The 15,588-nt window shown below is 40.5% G+C and overlaps 1 protein-coding gene across 9 annotated transcripts in view; it reads right to left on the bottom strand.

The window, feature by feature from the left end:
- The window catches only part of PHLDB2 (pleckstrin homology like domain family B member 2), a 237,269-nt gene that overhangs the window by 198,240 nt on the left and 23,441 nt on the right, over positions 1-15,588 (bottom strand). For all 9 annotated transcript variants that reach the window (XM_036018070.1, XM_036018071.1, XM_036018074.1 and 6 more), the window contains exon 2: positions 3,302-3,486. The gene's annotated coding sequence lies outside the window, so the exon portion shown is untranslated. The remainder of the gene's footprint in view (positions 1-3,301; positions 3,487-15,588) is intronic.

Here is a 15,588-nt window from a genome sequence, read left to right as displayed (position 1 = left end):
ATAAGTTTTTCCATTTGTGAAATGGGTACAGTAATATGAGCCCCTCAAAGTATTCCTGTAATAACTTAAGTTAAAGTGTTTATGCACTGTCAAGAATTTTCTCAAATGTGTTTCTGTATTCTTATAACCTGATACATGAGTGTGCACTTGTGTGTGTGTGCCAGAGCCAAGAGGGTTGTTGTTCTGGAATAAAAAAATAGCATGAAAGTCATGGATCCTCAGAGGACACCACTTAACATTTGCATTAAAAATAGTAACAAAGTAATTAAATGTTAAACTAAATTTACAAAGTCTTTTGTGCATTGGTAATCTCTGAGGAAAAGGGTATATACACACGTATAGGGTGAGGCAAACTAGGGTTATAATTGTGAATACAGGAAACAGTTTACTCTTGTGTTATTAATTATTGTATTATTTTCTATATGAACAACTATAAACCTACTTTGCCCCACCCTGTATATGCACACATTGGGAAAATAGGAGAAAAAGTAATGAGCAAACAAAGATCTAATACTTGCTGAGGGACGATAAATGTTTCCCCAGATGAGGTTGCTATATCCCAGGGACCCTGGTGTCTGGAAAAATACACTGATGATGTAATGAGAACATTTCCCAGAGGAAGCACCTTCTGCTGAGGAAAACACAGGCCTCTGGATGCTGCCAACGATTTTCAGCTGTGACTCTGGCCTGTCTTTCTCATTACCTCAGTTTTCCATTTATGAATTGATGATTCTGCTCCTTTATCTAAAATGCTATATAAGAATACTGGAAAGCACATTTTGGGAATTATATAAGAAGCTAAAATATACAGTAACTAAAATTCGGCAGTAGATTCTATGGGCTAAATGATTTTTATCTTCTAAATTGCCAAGATACTTGTGGCATTCACTAATCAAATATACTCAACGCAGCAGGGTTGTTAATCTGTAACTGAACCATATGTGTTTCATCAATTTGCATCCATCTGCTCAAATACTTACTGAGCAAAGAAGCTAAAGATCATACAGTTTAAAGATGGAACAAAACACAGAGAGTTGACAGAAAAAAAACCCCTGGAGATGAGGAAACCCATTTCTCTAACACCCCTCTCCCTTGAGGTTCATTAAGTATGCCGCCAGCACCTTGGTCCTATGCTCCATTTTTTTTTTTAGAATATATCAATGAGACCCCAACAAAAGTTTCATCTAGAGCCACAAAATGTTAGATTGGGGAAAGACAGATGACGAATACTTGGCTGGCAGAGGCTTGTGAAATAAAAGAGCCTGTCTTTATAATCTCCGGGATGTCAGAATATGGGGAGAGGATGGTGCCTGACAGCACTGCTGAGCAAGGGTTTAGACCTAAGCGAACATGTTTATTTGGGCATTGAACTCCTGAATAATTATTAGGCCCTAATAATTTGGACTGCCTTCCCATCCTCCTTTTAGCCCGGGCACCTGGTTCCTGATAAAGAAACTTGGAGGGGACAAACTTTTCTCTTTTCCATAGTTCAACCCTCATCCAAACACAGGGTTTCACGTTTCACACACACAACTGAGGTCACTTATGTATGTATTAAACACAGCTCCAGCCCACAGGATAACTGATGAGTGCTTCTCTTAGGTCATAAATAAAAGTCCTGTTAAATGTAGATATTCACTAACAATTTCCATCTGGCAACCTTCACAGTCACGTGTCTGACCATGGGTCAGAGGTGAAAGGGAGGCAGAAGTTCACTCAAGGTATTATTTTCATTGGCTCATTTTAAAGATTCAAGAAACTGCTTATCTGTGGCCAGAGTGCTCCTTGGGCATTTGTGAATCTCTTCCTCAGGCAAAAATGAGAGTGGGAGTTGGTCCCATGGTATGTTAAGGCATTCCAGACAAGTATCTAAGTACTGTCTCAGAAGACCTCTGCACATAGGCCCAGCTAGACAATGCAAAATAAGCTGGAGAGGCAGAGCAAACTCAAGGAGTGTAGATGGTTTGGGAAAATGAGAATGCGCAGAAGGCGTTTAAATCCCTGGCAGTTGGATGGACTTTTTTGTTCAGCATGGGTCCGTTATTAACATTGCCATGGTGGCGATTCACGTATGTGTGGCCAAAGCAGAGGGTGTGGGTGAGAGACTGACTCGCTAGCTGATGGGTGGACATACCACTCTCCAGAGCTCCCCCAACAGTCCCTGAATTCTTGTGGCTGACCACTTCCATTGTTTTCATTCACGGGTTAGGGCTTGGTGTATGAGAGAAAAGGGTTCTCTTTAGGTCATATTTATAGCCCCATAACTCTCACCAACTGTCCTCTTACATTCCCTTCCTTTGCAAATGCACCATAACCTCAGTCTGCTGTTTACAGAAAATAATAACCTTAACACAATGTGAAAAACATTTGTTACAAACTGTACAAGTAGGTAACTCAGCCAGGAATTCCAGTTGAATCAATAGGATTTCCTATTAAATTCTCTTAGTTTTTCGCAACATGTCACTACTTCCTAATGTTGCTCCATGTGGAAATTCTGTTTTATTCCTGCAATCCAGTTTCTAGTCAAAATCAACTGAATCTAAATGAGATCATTTGCCTGAACATTACTTAGATTATTAATAAAATTTATTTCCCTAATAGGGGAAATACACCCATTTGCTGTTCTCTACTCTTGCCTATTCCTAATTTTCCTTTGGGCACACCCAAATCAAGATTGATCACCTGTCTTTTTGATTCTTCTTCTCTAGTTTATTTCTAAGTCTCACCTGTAGGACATCCTAATAGCTCCTCCCAAATTCCAATGGCTTCCCTTTCTTTTTTTATACAACCAATATATATACTGCTCAATCAGAGCTTTGAAAATCAAGCCTAAGTCATTACAATAATTAACATCTCTACAGACAAATTTAATAGCAATATTTTAAATGATATTTTGGAGAATAGCAACTACAGCATAGTGTATTTCCCATTTCTAGTAAAATCAGTGGGCTTCTGACAACAGCTGAGGGTGTAGCTGTTGAGAATGGGATCAATGATAATCATGACTGTTGCCATTTGTTGAGCTTTCACTATGTGCCTGCCACAGTTCTGAGCATTTTATAGGAAATATCTTATTTAATCTCACTGCAACTAAATGCCTACATCATGATTATTATTCTCATTTTCAGATAAGGAAATGTGTGGTTTTTTATGCTTTCTCAGGCTAGAAAGTGGAATAGAGATTTAAACAGTGAATTGTAGAAATTAAAAAAAAACATGATAAAAAGCTCTGCTCCTAGTGAAAGTGGTTTGTTTGTTTTTTTTCCAATTCTGATTTATGTAACCAGAAATATTTGATTACCTTGTTTGGCAGCAACAGTCTTCAATGTCTTCTCTGTGGAATGTGGAAGAATGACAGATGGCCTTTCACTGGCACAAGGACTTCTTACCGGGAGAGCTCAGGCCTGTGAGGAGTTGTGCTTCATTCAAAGCTGAACGCAACTTCCCTTTGCTTGTCTGCACCCAGATCTTTTAGTGTATCAAGCCCTGGGGGAAAGAATACCTTTATAGACCTGGAAAAAGTCTCTTGACTTTTGTACACATTTCCTGTTTCAAATCAGAGGTGACCACATTGCCGTCTACCTGATCAGAGTAACCAGACAGGAAACTTGAAGGCTAGATGCCACAGGGAGGTGACCTTCTTAGCTGAGAAATCCATGTGAAGGGACTCCTTTACTTTAAAATTCCAAGGATATTTGTGCCCCTGTAGCTCCCAGTACCTAGTAAGGGTCCAGTAAGGGTTTATCACATAAATGTATGCCAACCTGAGAAAATTCTGCATTTGTCCAGGCTGTAATATTTCACACTTGGTAAGGACTTTTAGAGCAGGTGATGAGTTGAAGTGTTCATAACCTCTGTGAACCCTCTGAAAATATGTGTAAAACTTTGTATCTACATGTGGGAAATTTGGAGAGGGTCATTAGCATTCATCAAATTGTTAAGAAGGTTGTCAAACCAAATTATTTAAGAATCACTGCTTTGTGGTTTACAAAGCAGTTATGTTTCATTATTTTGTTGTATCTATACAACAATGCTATGTAAAAGACACTATAGTGATTCCTAATTTACTAAAGAAAATATGAAATTGAGAAAGATTACATAGGTATTAAATTAAAAATCTGGTGGTCAAAATTACTACTAAATTATAGAATAACTACACCTGAGAATCACCTAAAGACTAGTAGAACTCTTATAACTAAAGATATAAAGAAGTCACATGGAGACACAAAATGGGTTGCCCACACCCATGTATGGTAGTTAAGAATTGGGAGGGATATCTTGGCTTTAGATGTCTCCTCTGAGTAGTCATCCCCCACATTGGGCCTCCAGCCCAGCCCACCAGTGCCATGAAGAGAAGTCTTCATAACATCTGGCTGTGAAAATCAGCAGGGATTCTGTCCAGGTGAAATGAAAGGATGCTGGAGTCCTAGACTTTCCTCTTAAAGCACCTGAGCACAGACTTACTTGCTGAGAGACACATTCAATCTGAGCTCCAGTGCAGGGCCAGCAGCTCAAAAGGAGCCAGGGACATACAGAAAGGAAGCAAATCATCTGGCTTTAGGGCAAGAGCTGGAGGGGCAGCTCTCTCTGCCATTTTGCTGAGCCCTCCTCTCACAGATATAATAAGTATAGGCTGGCACCACACTGAGTCTCCATTAACCAGGCTAATACCAATCACACAATGAAAAGGAATACAAGGTATCCAAATTGTAAAGGAAGAAGTAAAACTGGCATTATTTGCAGATGACATGATACTATATAAAGAGAAACTTGGAGTCTACTAGAGACTTCTGGTCACTTTGGAGGCATAGGTAAACACAGCTCACCTCCTCATACAACTACAGCAAAAAAATACAACTAAACTACAAGACAACCATCACCCTGAATAGTCAGAAAACTGAGCTATGTGGAAGTCCAACAACCAAGGAATTAAAGACATCATATTAATTCAGACAGGAGGGTCAGAAATGCAGAGAAAAGAGATGTGGAATGGGTTCTCCAACAACTACATGTACTGGATAAAAATTGGGAGGGATATCTTGGGATCCAAGGATCACAGCCCCACACCAGACCACACAGTCCAGGGTTCCAGTGCCAGGAAGATAAGTCCCCATAACTTTTGGCTGTAAAAACCAGTGAGAGTTGGGGTGGTAGAAGACACTGTAGGATTCTCAGGTATCGCCTCTTAAAGGGTCTGCAATGGACTTAGAACTTAGGCAGATTCACTCCCTCTGAGCTCCAGCATAGGGACATCAGCTTGAGGGACACCAGTAGCATATGGGGAGAAACTGAATTGTCTAGTAACAGGGAGAATGCTGGGAGACAGCTTCCTCCTGGACAAAACTCCATAGGCTAGGCACTGGCCATTGTCCCTTTTCTGAGCCTTCCCTCACACAGAGCCACAGAATGGTGACACCATATCTGAGACTCCATCAACCTGGTTCACACAGGTTGTCCTGCCTAGGTGATTACCCAAGGCTCCACCCCATCCAACTTACAGGTGTGCTTACATTGGGCCACACTACTAAGCCACGGGGGCAAAGCACCTCTACTTAATTCATAGAAACAAACACAGGGAGGCTGCCAAAATGAGGAGACAAAGAACTATGGCCCAAACAAAACAACAGAACAAAACTCCAGAAGAAGAACTAAACAAAATGGAGATAAGCAATCTATCAGATGCAGAGTTCAAAACACTGTTTATTAGGATGCTCAAGAAAATAATTGGGTACTTCAACAGCATAAAAAAGACCCAGGCAGAAATAAAGTTTACATTAAATGAAATTTTGAAAATCACAGGGAATCAACAGTGGAGTGGATGAAACAGAAATCAAAACAATCATTTGGAACACAAGGAAGAAAAAAATTCAATCAGAATAGTAAGAAGAAAAAAGAATCCAAAAAAGTGAGGCTAGGGTAAGGAGCTTCTGGGACTTCAAACATACCAACAGTTGAATCATAGGGATGCTGGAAGAAGAAGAGAAAAAGCAAGAAATAAAAAACCTATTTGAAAAAATAATGAAAGAAAATTTCCCCTACTTTGGTGAAGGAAACAGACATACAAGTCCAGGAAGCACAAGGAATCCCAACAAGATGGACCTAAAGAGGACCACACCAAGGCACATTATAGTTAAAATGCCAAAGGTTACAGATAAAGAGAGAATCTTAAATGTAGCAAGAGAAAAGCAGAGAGTTTCCAGTGAAGGAGTTCCTATAAGACTGTCATCTGATTTCTCAAAAGAAACTTTGCAGGCTAGAAGGGACTTGTGAGAAGTATTCAAAGTGATAAAAGCAAGGATCCTAGATTACTCTACCCAGAAAAACTATCATTCAGAATTGAAGGGCAGATAAAGTGCTTCCCAGACAAGGTAAAGCTAAAGGAGTTCATCATCACTAAGCCATTCTTACATGAAATGATAAAGGGGCTTATTTAAGAAAAAGAAGATCAAAACTATGAACATTAAAAATGACAATAAATTCACAACTATCAACAATTGAATCTAAAAAACAAACTAAGCAAACAAGTAGAGCAGAAATAGAATCATAGATAAGGAGATCATTTGGATGGTTACCAGTTGGGAAGGGGAAGGGAGAGAATGGGGGGAAAGGCACAGGGAATAAGAAGTACAAATTTGTATGTACAGAATAGTCAGGGAGATGTTAAGAACAGTATAGGAAGTGGAGTAGTCAGAGAACTTATATGTATGACCCATGGACATGAACTAAGGGGGGAATGTGGGATGGAATGGGGGGTACTAGTGGAGGGAGGCAAAGGGGAAAATTGGGACAACTGTAATAGCATAATCAATTAAATGTATTTTTAAAAAGTGTCCACCAAAAAACTATAAGAATTCAGTAAAATACCAGGGTACAAAATTAATAATTAGAAATTAGTTGCATTTTATGCACCAGTAATGAACTATTGGGAAGAGAAATTAAGAAAACAATCCCATTTACAATTGCCTAAAAAAAAAAAAACCCCTGAATTTGACCAAGGAGGTAAAAGACCTGTACTAGGTAAATTATAAGACATTGAAGAAAGAGATTGAAGATACTAATGAATGGCAGCATATACTGTGTTCATAGAGAGGAAGGATTAACAGTGTTAAAATATCCATGCTACTCAAAGCAATCTATAAATTCCATGGTATCCCTATCAAAATACCAATGGCATTTTTCACAGAACTAGATGAAATAATCCAAAAACATATACAGAAGCACAAAAAGACCCTGAATAATCAAAGCTACCTAATATTAAACTATACTAGAAGGCTATATTAGTCAACCCAATAGGGCACTGACATAAAAACAGACATATAGAACAGAATAGAGAAATCATAAACTACCCATGCTTATGTGTTTAATTAATCTCTGACAAAGGAAGCAAGAACATACAATATGGTAAAGACAGTCTAGTCTATAAGTAGTGTTCGGGAAACCAGACAGATATATGCAAAAAAAAATAACTAGACCAATTTCTTATATCATACACAAGAATAAACTCAAAATGTATTAAAGACTTAAGTGCAAAGCCTATAAACATAAAACTCCTAGAAGAAAACATAGGTAGTAAATGTTCTGACACTGCTCTTAGTAATATATTTTTGGATATGTCTCCTCAGGCAAGCAAAACAAAATAAAAGATAAACAAATGGATCTACATTAAACTAAAAAGTGCTTGCATGGCAAAGGAAAACAACAGCAAAATGAAAAGACATCTTCCAAATGGGAGAAGATATTTGACAATGATGTGTCTGATAAGGGGTTAATATCCAAAATATATAAGAAACTCAAACAGTAGTTGGGTAAGATGGAGGTGTAGGTAGAAACCCTTCACTTCCTCAAACAACCAAAAGGAGGTTAACAACAGCGGCCATGTGAGAGGGGCTGCTTAAGGGGAAACTGAGACTTAGAACTGGCTGTGGACTATGGTGGTTGCCACGGTGGGAGGAACTCCCAGTCTCACCTGAGAGTTTGCTGGATAGTGGGCTAGAGATGAGCGGGAGAGCTGCATTGTTCCCTCTCTGGCCCCTCCCCCACAGCAGCAAGGCACTGCTGCATCGCAGCAAGGAGGGTTGCCCTGCCCGGGTGAACACCTAAGGCCCTGGTCCCTCACAACTTAACAGGTGTACAGAGACAAAGCAATAGGGCCCAAATGAAAGAACAGAGAAAAACTTCAGAAAGAGAGCTAAGCGATGAGGAAATAGCCAACCTAACTGATGGAGAATTTAAAGCCCTGGTAATCATAATGCTCACAGAGCTGATTGAGCTTGGTTGAAAAATGAAAGACAACCAAAATGAAATAAAGCAAATATTCAGGGAATCAACAGTGACAGGAAGGAAACCAGGATTCAAATCAATGATTTGGAACAAAATGCAGAAATAGTCATCCAATCAGAACAGAATGAAGAAACAAGAATTCAAAAAAATGAAGAGAGACTTTTAAACCTCTGGGACAACTTGAAATGTTCCAATATCGGAATTATAGGGGTGCCAGAAGGAGAAGAACAACAGCAAGAAATTGAAAACTTATTTGATTAAATAATGAAGGAAAACTTCCTCAATCTGGCGAAGGAAATAGACTTCCAGGAAGTCCAGGAAGCTCAGAGAGTCCCAAAGAAGTTGGACCCAAAGAGGAACACACCAAGGCACATCATCATTAAGTTACCCAAGATTAAAGACAAGGAGAGAACCTTAAAAGCAGCAAGAGGAAAGGAAAGTTACCTGCAAACGAGTGCCCAGCTGATTACAAACAGTTATCAGCTGATTTCTCAAAACAAACCTTACAGGCAAAAAGGGTCTGGAAAGAAGTATTCAAAGTCATGAAAGGCAAGGACCTACATCCAAGATTACTCTATCCTGCAAACCTATCATTTAGAATGGGAAGGCAGATAAAATGCTTTCCAGGTAAGGTCAAGTTAAAGGAGTTCATCATTACCAAGCTACTATTATATGAAATGTTAAAGGGACTTATCTAAGAAAAAGAAAACCAAAAATGTGAACAGAAAAATGACAACAAGCTCACAACTATCAACAAAGGAACCTAAAACGAAAAAAAAAGAAAGAAAAACAACAAAAACAAAATCTAAGCAAACTAGAACAGGAACATAATCAGAGAAATGGATATCACGTGGAGGGTTTCCAGTGGGGAGGGGGAAGGGAGGAATGATGGGGAAGGGTACCAGGAAGAAGCATAACTGCATAAAATATATGGGGAGAGGTCAATAATGGTATAGGGAACAGAGGACTCAAAGAACTTATATGTACAACCCATGGACATGAACTAAGGGGGGAGGGGAATGCTGGAGGATTGGGGGGTGCAGGGTGGAGGGAAGATAAAGGGGAAAAATTGGGAAAACTATAATAGCATAATCAATAAAATGCACTTTAAAAAAAAGAAACTTACCCTGGCTGGCGTAGCTCAGTGGATTGAGCGCCGGCTGTGAACCAGGCATCGCAGGTTCGATTCCCAGTCAGGGCACATGCCTAGGTTGCAGGCTATGACCCCCAGCAACCACATATTAATGTTTCTCTCTCTCTCTTTCTCCCTCCCTTCCCTCTCTAAAAATAAATAAATAAAATCTTAAAAAAAGAAACAAACAATTTAACACCAAAAAGACAAACAATTTTTTAAATTTTTAAAAACATTTTATTTATTTATTTTTAGAGAGGGAAGGGAGGGAGAAAGAGAGAGAGAGAAACATCAATATGTGGTTGCTGGGGGTCATGGCCTGCAACCTAGGCATGTGCCCTGACTGGGAATCGAACCTGCGATGCCTGGTTCACAGCCGGCGCTCAATCCACTGAGCTATGCCAGCCAAGGTTACAATTTTTTTTAAAAAGGTAGAACACTGGAATAGTCATTTCTCCAAAGAGGACATGCAGATGGCTAATAGACAGATGAAAAGATGTTCAGTGTCACTAGTCACTGGAGAAATGCAACTTAAAATCATAATGAGGCCCTGGCCTGGTAGCTCAGTTGGTTTGAGCATTATTGTGATAGGCCCAGGTTGTGGATTTGATCTCCAGTCAGGGCACACACAAGAAGCAACCAATGAGTACATAAATAAGGAACAACAAGTCGACCTCTATCTTTCTTGGTCTCTCTGTCTCTTTCTCTCTTCCCCTTCCTTTCTCTCTCTATAATCAATAATAATGATAAAAATAAAACCTCACACCTGTTAGAATGGCTATCATCAAAAACTCAACAGCTAACAAGCACTGATGAGACTGTAGAGAAAAAGTAACTCTTTGGGACTGGAAATTGGTGCAGTTCCTATAGAACCAATATGAAGGTTCCTCGAAAAATTAAAATAGAACTATAATATGACTCAGTAATCACACTTTTGGGTATTATTAATCCAAAGAAATCTAAAAACACTAATTTGTAAAGGAATATGCACCCGTACATTTATTGCAGCATTATTTACAAGAGCGAAATATGGAAACAAACCAAGTGCCTATCAAAAGATGAGTGGATAAAAAAAGTGGAGATACATATATATAAGGAAATATTACTTGGTCATAAAAAAGAATAAAATCTTATCATTTAAAATGACAAGGATGGACCTAGAGGGTATTATGCTAAGTGAAATAAGTCAATCAGAGAAAGACAAATACCATATGATTTCACTTATTTGTGATATCTCAGAAATAAAATAAAACAGAAACAACTCATAAATACAGAAAACAAACTGATGGTTGCCAGGTGGGAGGGGGGTTGGGATACTGGGGGGAAAAATGAATGGATTAAGAAGTACAAATTGGTAGTTACAAAACAGTCAGGGGAATGTAAAGTACAGCATAGGGGATATAGTCAGTGTTACTGTAAAAAATATGTACATTGTCAGGAGGTATTAGACTAATAGATCATTTTGTAAGTTATATAAATATTTAAGCATTATGATGTATACCTGAAACTAAAATAATATTGAATATCAACTGTAACTGAATAATAATAAAAAAAACCCTCTGGTGTTCTGATCTTCACATTTGCTGTGTGTTTGCGTTTTCAGAGGATGAAATGATAACAATGAAATGTCAAAGAGGAGTCTACAGTGATTGGCTTTTTAGCCACCTCAAGATTCAAAGGATGGGACCATGTCTTTTCATCTACCCATAAGCTTCAGTTCTCAGGGAGCTGCTTCATATAAGCTGGCTCTGGCCTTCAGCTCTAACCGTGATCCCTCCATAGATTTTCCAACCCAGCAGAGTAGTTTAAGAACCAGGAAGAAGATGCATTGCCTTTTACTTTTAACTTTATTTTCTTTGTCTATATAACATAATTAAAAATGCCACTTACTCTGACCTGAATGCATTTCTCTGTCCTTTTGAAGTCAGTTGAAAGCATAAACGACTTCTGGATCCATCATCTTTCCTGAATGCTTGGTACTGCCTGACATCAGGGACCTATTTCCTCATCTGAAAACTGAGGGCCTTGTGACAAGATAATTTTGTGGATGACTTTCAGCTCTAATGTGCTCTTTGTGTGGTGGAAGAACAGAGTGGTGTGGGGCAGGCGGGGGCAAGGAAACTATAAAAGCCGAAGAACAGCCACTGGGTTGTGGTTCCTGGAGTCATTACTTCCCATTATCTTCCTCTACTGGTGTTTGGGTTTACCCGTTTTTCGTTACTACACTTGAGTGCCAACATCGCTCCTTTTTCCTGCCTCATCAGGAAATCCATTAGTCACACTAAAGTGCCTAGAACACAGGTGCTGTTGGAATGGGCTGAGTAATGGGTGCTTCACCTGTGCTGGATTTCCCCACCCTCCTTCTGTGAGAATGACAGATTGGTGAAGTCGAACACTCCTTGGAAGTGGTTGCCTGAGGCTATTTTTTTCTTCTCTGTTGATAAAATACAAACCATGGCTCTGACAAGTTCCTCATAGGGAACTGGGGAGCATTGACCAGATGACCTGTGTAGGTCTTCCAGCTGTCAGACGCGGTGACTCTGCAGTTCCTCTTCACAATTATATCATGGGGGGATTAGCACTCCTCACTCAACAAGTACAAATTAAGGCTTGGAAGACAGAGTCTGACTCACGAAAAAGAAGGGAGGTTAGAGTCCAAGCCTGAGGAAGTGGGCCTTGTTTCCTGGGCTTAGGCATCAGAGCTACTCTGTTGCACAACGCCAAGAGGCTCCCGTTCTGCTGCACTCCCTGTCAAAGACCACGGGGCACGGTTTTTACATGATGGGTCAGAAACTGTGCCCCTGAAGCTGAGCACCGTGTGGCTGCTTTCCTTTCCTCACACAAAACTTCATATGGCCTGGAAGTTGAAATCTGAAGGTGCGGGGAGTACTTTCATCCTAACTGCCTTGTGAAACCTGGCAAAACTCCATATCAGCAGGCACATGCTGGGACAAAAATGTGATTGATAAAGAAGGGAGGCTCGAGTAGGGGCAGGGTGTTGAGTACTTTATAATCCAGGCAGCAAACCAAGTTGAACTCACAAGACAGAAAAATATACAAAGACTATGCTATTTTATCCATCATGCTATGTGTGTGTATATTAAGTGCTTTCAGGAGTTAATGGGTTTCTTTGTTCATGTGAACACTTTACCATTTAATAACTGCCATTCCCTGGCTGCTACCAAGGGCCAAGTGCTTCCCAAACGTTACTTCATTGGATCCTCCCAGTAACCTTATGAGGTAGGTGTTATTATCTCTATAAACAGAAAACTGGATTTCAAAGAGGTTCATAATTTGTCTAAGATCACACAAGTTAAAGAACAGTGTCAAGGGTCAAACTCAGAGCTGTCTGATTCCAAGGCTATGACTTTACCAGAACAGCAAACTGCTTCCTTTCTACTATGGCATTGTATTTTTTTGAGCTAATATAGCCTTAACCCTAACCCTAACCTGCACTAGGGTAGAAGTGGTAATAATGATAAAAGCAACACTTGTGGAGCTTGGTATATGCCGGGAACTGTCCTAAACACTTTATAATGTATTCAATAACTTATTCCATGTAAAATCTTACACCGAAGCATCAAGACCCATTTCTGGGTGAGGAAACTAAGAATATGAAGTTGAGAAACTGGCCCAAAGTCATCCACTAGCCAGGACGGGGTGGAATTGGGGATCAATGCCAGACAATTGGCTCCAGAGCCTGCGCCAGCCACCTCGAGACTGAAGTAGGTTGTCAGAAAGATAAGTTACTCAGTGAAAACCCAGTGTACTGTTCAGACTGGTCCAGGCCCACATTAGACACATCTTATGAAGCATTCGCTCTCTAGGGGAGAAGAAACCTGGTGAGTCAATGAGGTGAACCTCTAAGTCCTTGGTTTTCGTTGCCTGACTGGCCAAACATCCAGGTGCAGGCGAGGTCATAGAGCTGAGGGCAGCCTGGCTTTCCTGTCTTTCCTTGGGGGAAGTGTGGCAGCACTGGGAAGGGGCTCAGGAGAAGTAGATATATGTCTTCCATCAAAAAGGAAGGTAGTTTTCATTTTTCCATTTCTCTTCTCACTTCTTAGTCATTGCTCTCCTTTTCAGGAAAGTGTAATTGATTCTTTGGAATTCTTAGGAACCCGAGGGTTTGTAATCTGTAATATTTACAAGCTTGCTAAGAGCACTGGGAGATGAGGCGTCACATGAAGTCATATTTTAACCCAAACTGGAGAGAGAGAGAGAGAGAGAGGGAGAGGGAGAGGGGGAGAGAGAGAGAGAGAGAGAGAGAGAGAGAGAGAGAGAGAGAGAGAGAGAGAGAGAGAGAGAGAGAGAGAGAGAGAGAGAGAGAGAGAGAGAGAGAGGGAGAGAGAGAGAAAGGAGGGACTTGAGTCTGTGGGGATCAGAGCTGGGTATTGTGTTACAGAAATTTTCCATTTCAGACACGAAATACATACAGCAGTATGTGAGCCAAAAAAGGCTGAGAGACTCCAGGAGGGCCTGAAGAAATAATACCTCCTCCTTTAATCCTGCAGAGTACAGCCAGGTTCTCAGGGAGGGCTGTCCAGAGATCTGGATCGGATCACTTGGCCCTCTGGGATTACTATGATGATACTAGCAGCATCACTGAATAAAACTTCAGAGAGTTCCCTATGATGCCCTTTGGCAAGAACCTTAACTTCTTAGTCCTTGTTTCTAATATCTGATGATGAGACAAGCACCTCAAAATTCATTGAGAGTAGTAAAAATCTTATACATGTGACTGTGTGTGATAAAATGGTATGTAAATGCTAGTTAGATTATTATTAAATAATACTTACAGCTAGTATTTATTTAAACCTTACTATTCATGAGGTGCTGTCCTAAAGCTTTCTCAACGTTACCTCATTTAACCCTCACAGCAACTCAAGAGATCGGTGGTATTCTACTTATGATTTTATACGTGAGGAAACTGCAATTTAGAAAAGCTAAGGGCCCTGGCTGGTGTAGCTTAGTGGATTGAGTGTGGGCTGCAAACCAAGAGTCGCTGGTTCAATTCCCAATCAGGGCACATGCCAGGGTTGCAGGCCAAGTCCCCAGTAGGGGGTGCTTGAGAGGCAACCACACATTGATGTCTCTCTCCCTCTCTTTCTCCTTCTCTTCCCCTGTCTAAAAATAAATAAACAAAATCTTAAAAAAATAAAGAAAGAAAGAAAAGAAAAACTAAGGGACTGGCACAAGTTCATAACCTCAAGTGGTAGACTTGGTCTCAGACTGAAGTCTGGTCTGGAACCCATGAACTCATACCTTACCCTGCCTCCTCAAGGGCAAACCAGCCTTGGCCCACACTGCTCTGGTCCTGGGCTGAAGCTGGTGGACAGGATAGGGGACATCATTTGTTTGCAAATGTGTTTCTTTGGCCTTTCACCCTATCTGTTAGCAGTGCCCCATTCCAGTTAGCATAGAAGCATCTATTTTGAAGAAATGTTGGGCTGGTTTTCCAGGAAAATAAATTGGTCTTTTTCTCTCAGGCTCAATTCAGAAACCGGTATCACCTAGAGCAGTAGTTCCTGCAGCTCAGGATCTCTGACAAGCAGCCTCAGCCTCCACAGGCAACTTGGGAGAAATGCAAGTTCTCTGGGCCCATCCAGATCCACTGAATCAGAAACTCCAAGGGGGGCGCACTGCCATCTGTATTTTAAACCAGCCCTGGAGCTGATTCTGATGCAGCTAAAGCTTGAGAACCTTAGGCCTCTGGGGTGGATTTAGGAGAGAGTTAAATCAGGAATCGAGGTCTATGATTCTTAACAGCTGCTAGTGACTCATTTCCCCCAGTCATTCCCTTCTGGGTTTCTGCCCTTTTTAGGATGAAGGATTTGCTCTGGACCCATCCTGTGTGATAAATACCATCAACAGTGTCGTTCCTTTCTGAATCGATGTGCATGAGGAGACTTTGAGCTTCATCCACTCCCATGTGGGTGCAGAGCCCACTTTTGTTTTTGGAACCACAGGCTCATTTTCCAGTCTGGATGACTAGCTTCAAGTTATCCTTCATGCCAGAAGAGAAAAATAAGGTTTAATGAAACAGTGGTTCTAGGTTGAACAATTGCAGAAACGGAGTTAGCTGTCCAAATGTGCTCAGGTTTACCGGTTCTGAACAGAGTTATGTATGAGCCCTGTCTCTGTCCTCACCATCCACCCCTATGTAAAATTCATGGCAG

This window comes from Phyllostomus discolor, chromosome 2, assembly GCF_004126475.2.
Source record: "Phyllostomus discolor isolate MPI-MPIP mPhyDis1 chromosome 2, mPhyDis1.pri.v3, whole genome shotgun sequence".
Classification (NCBI taxonomy): Eukaryota; Metazoa; Chordata; class Mammalia; order Chiroptera; family Phyllostomidae; genus Phyllostomus; species Phyllostomus discolor.
This window is presented reverse-complemented; position numbering and strand designations above follow the sequence as displayed.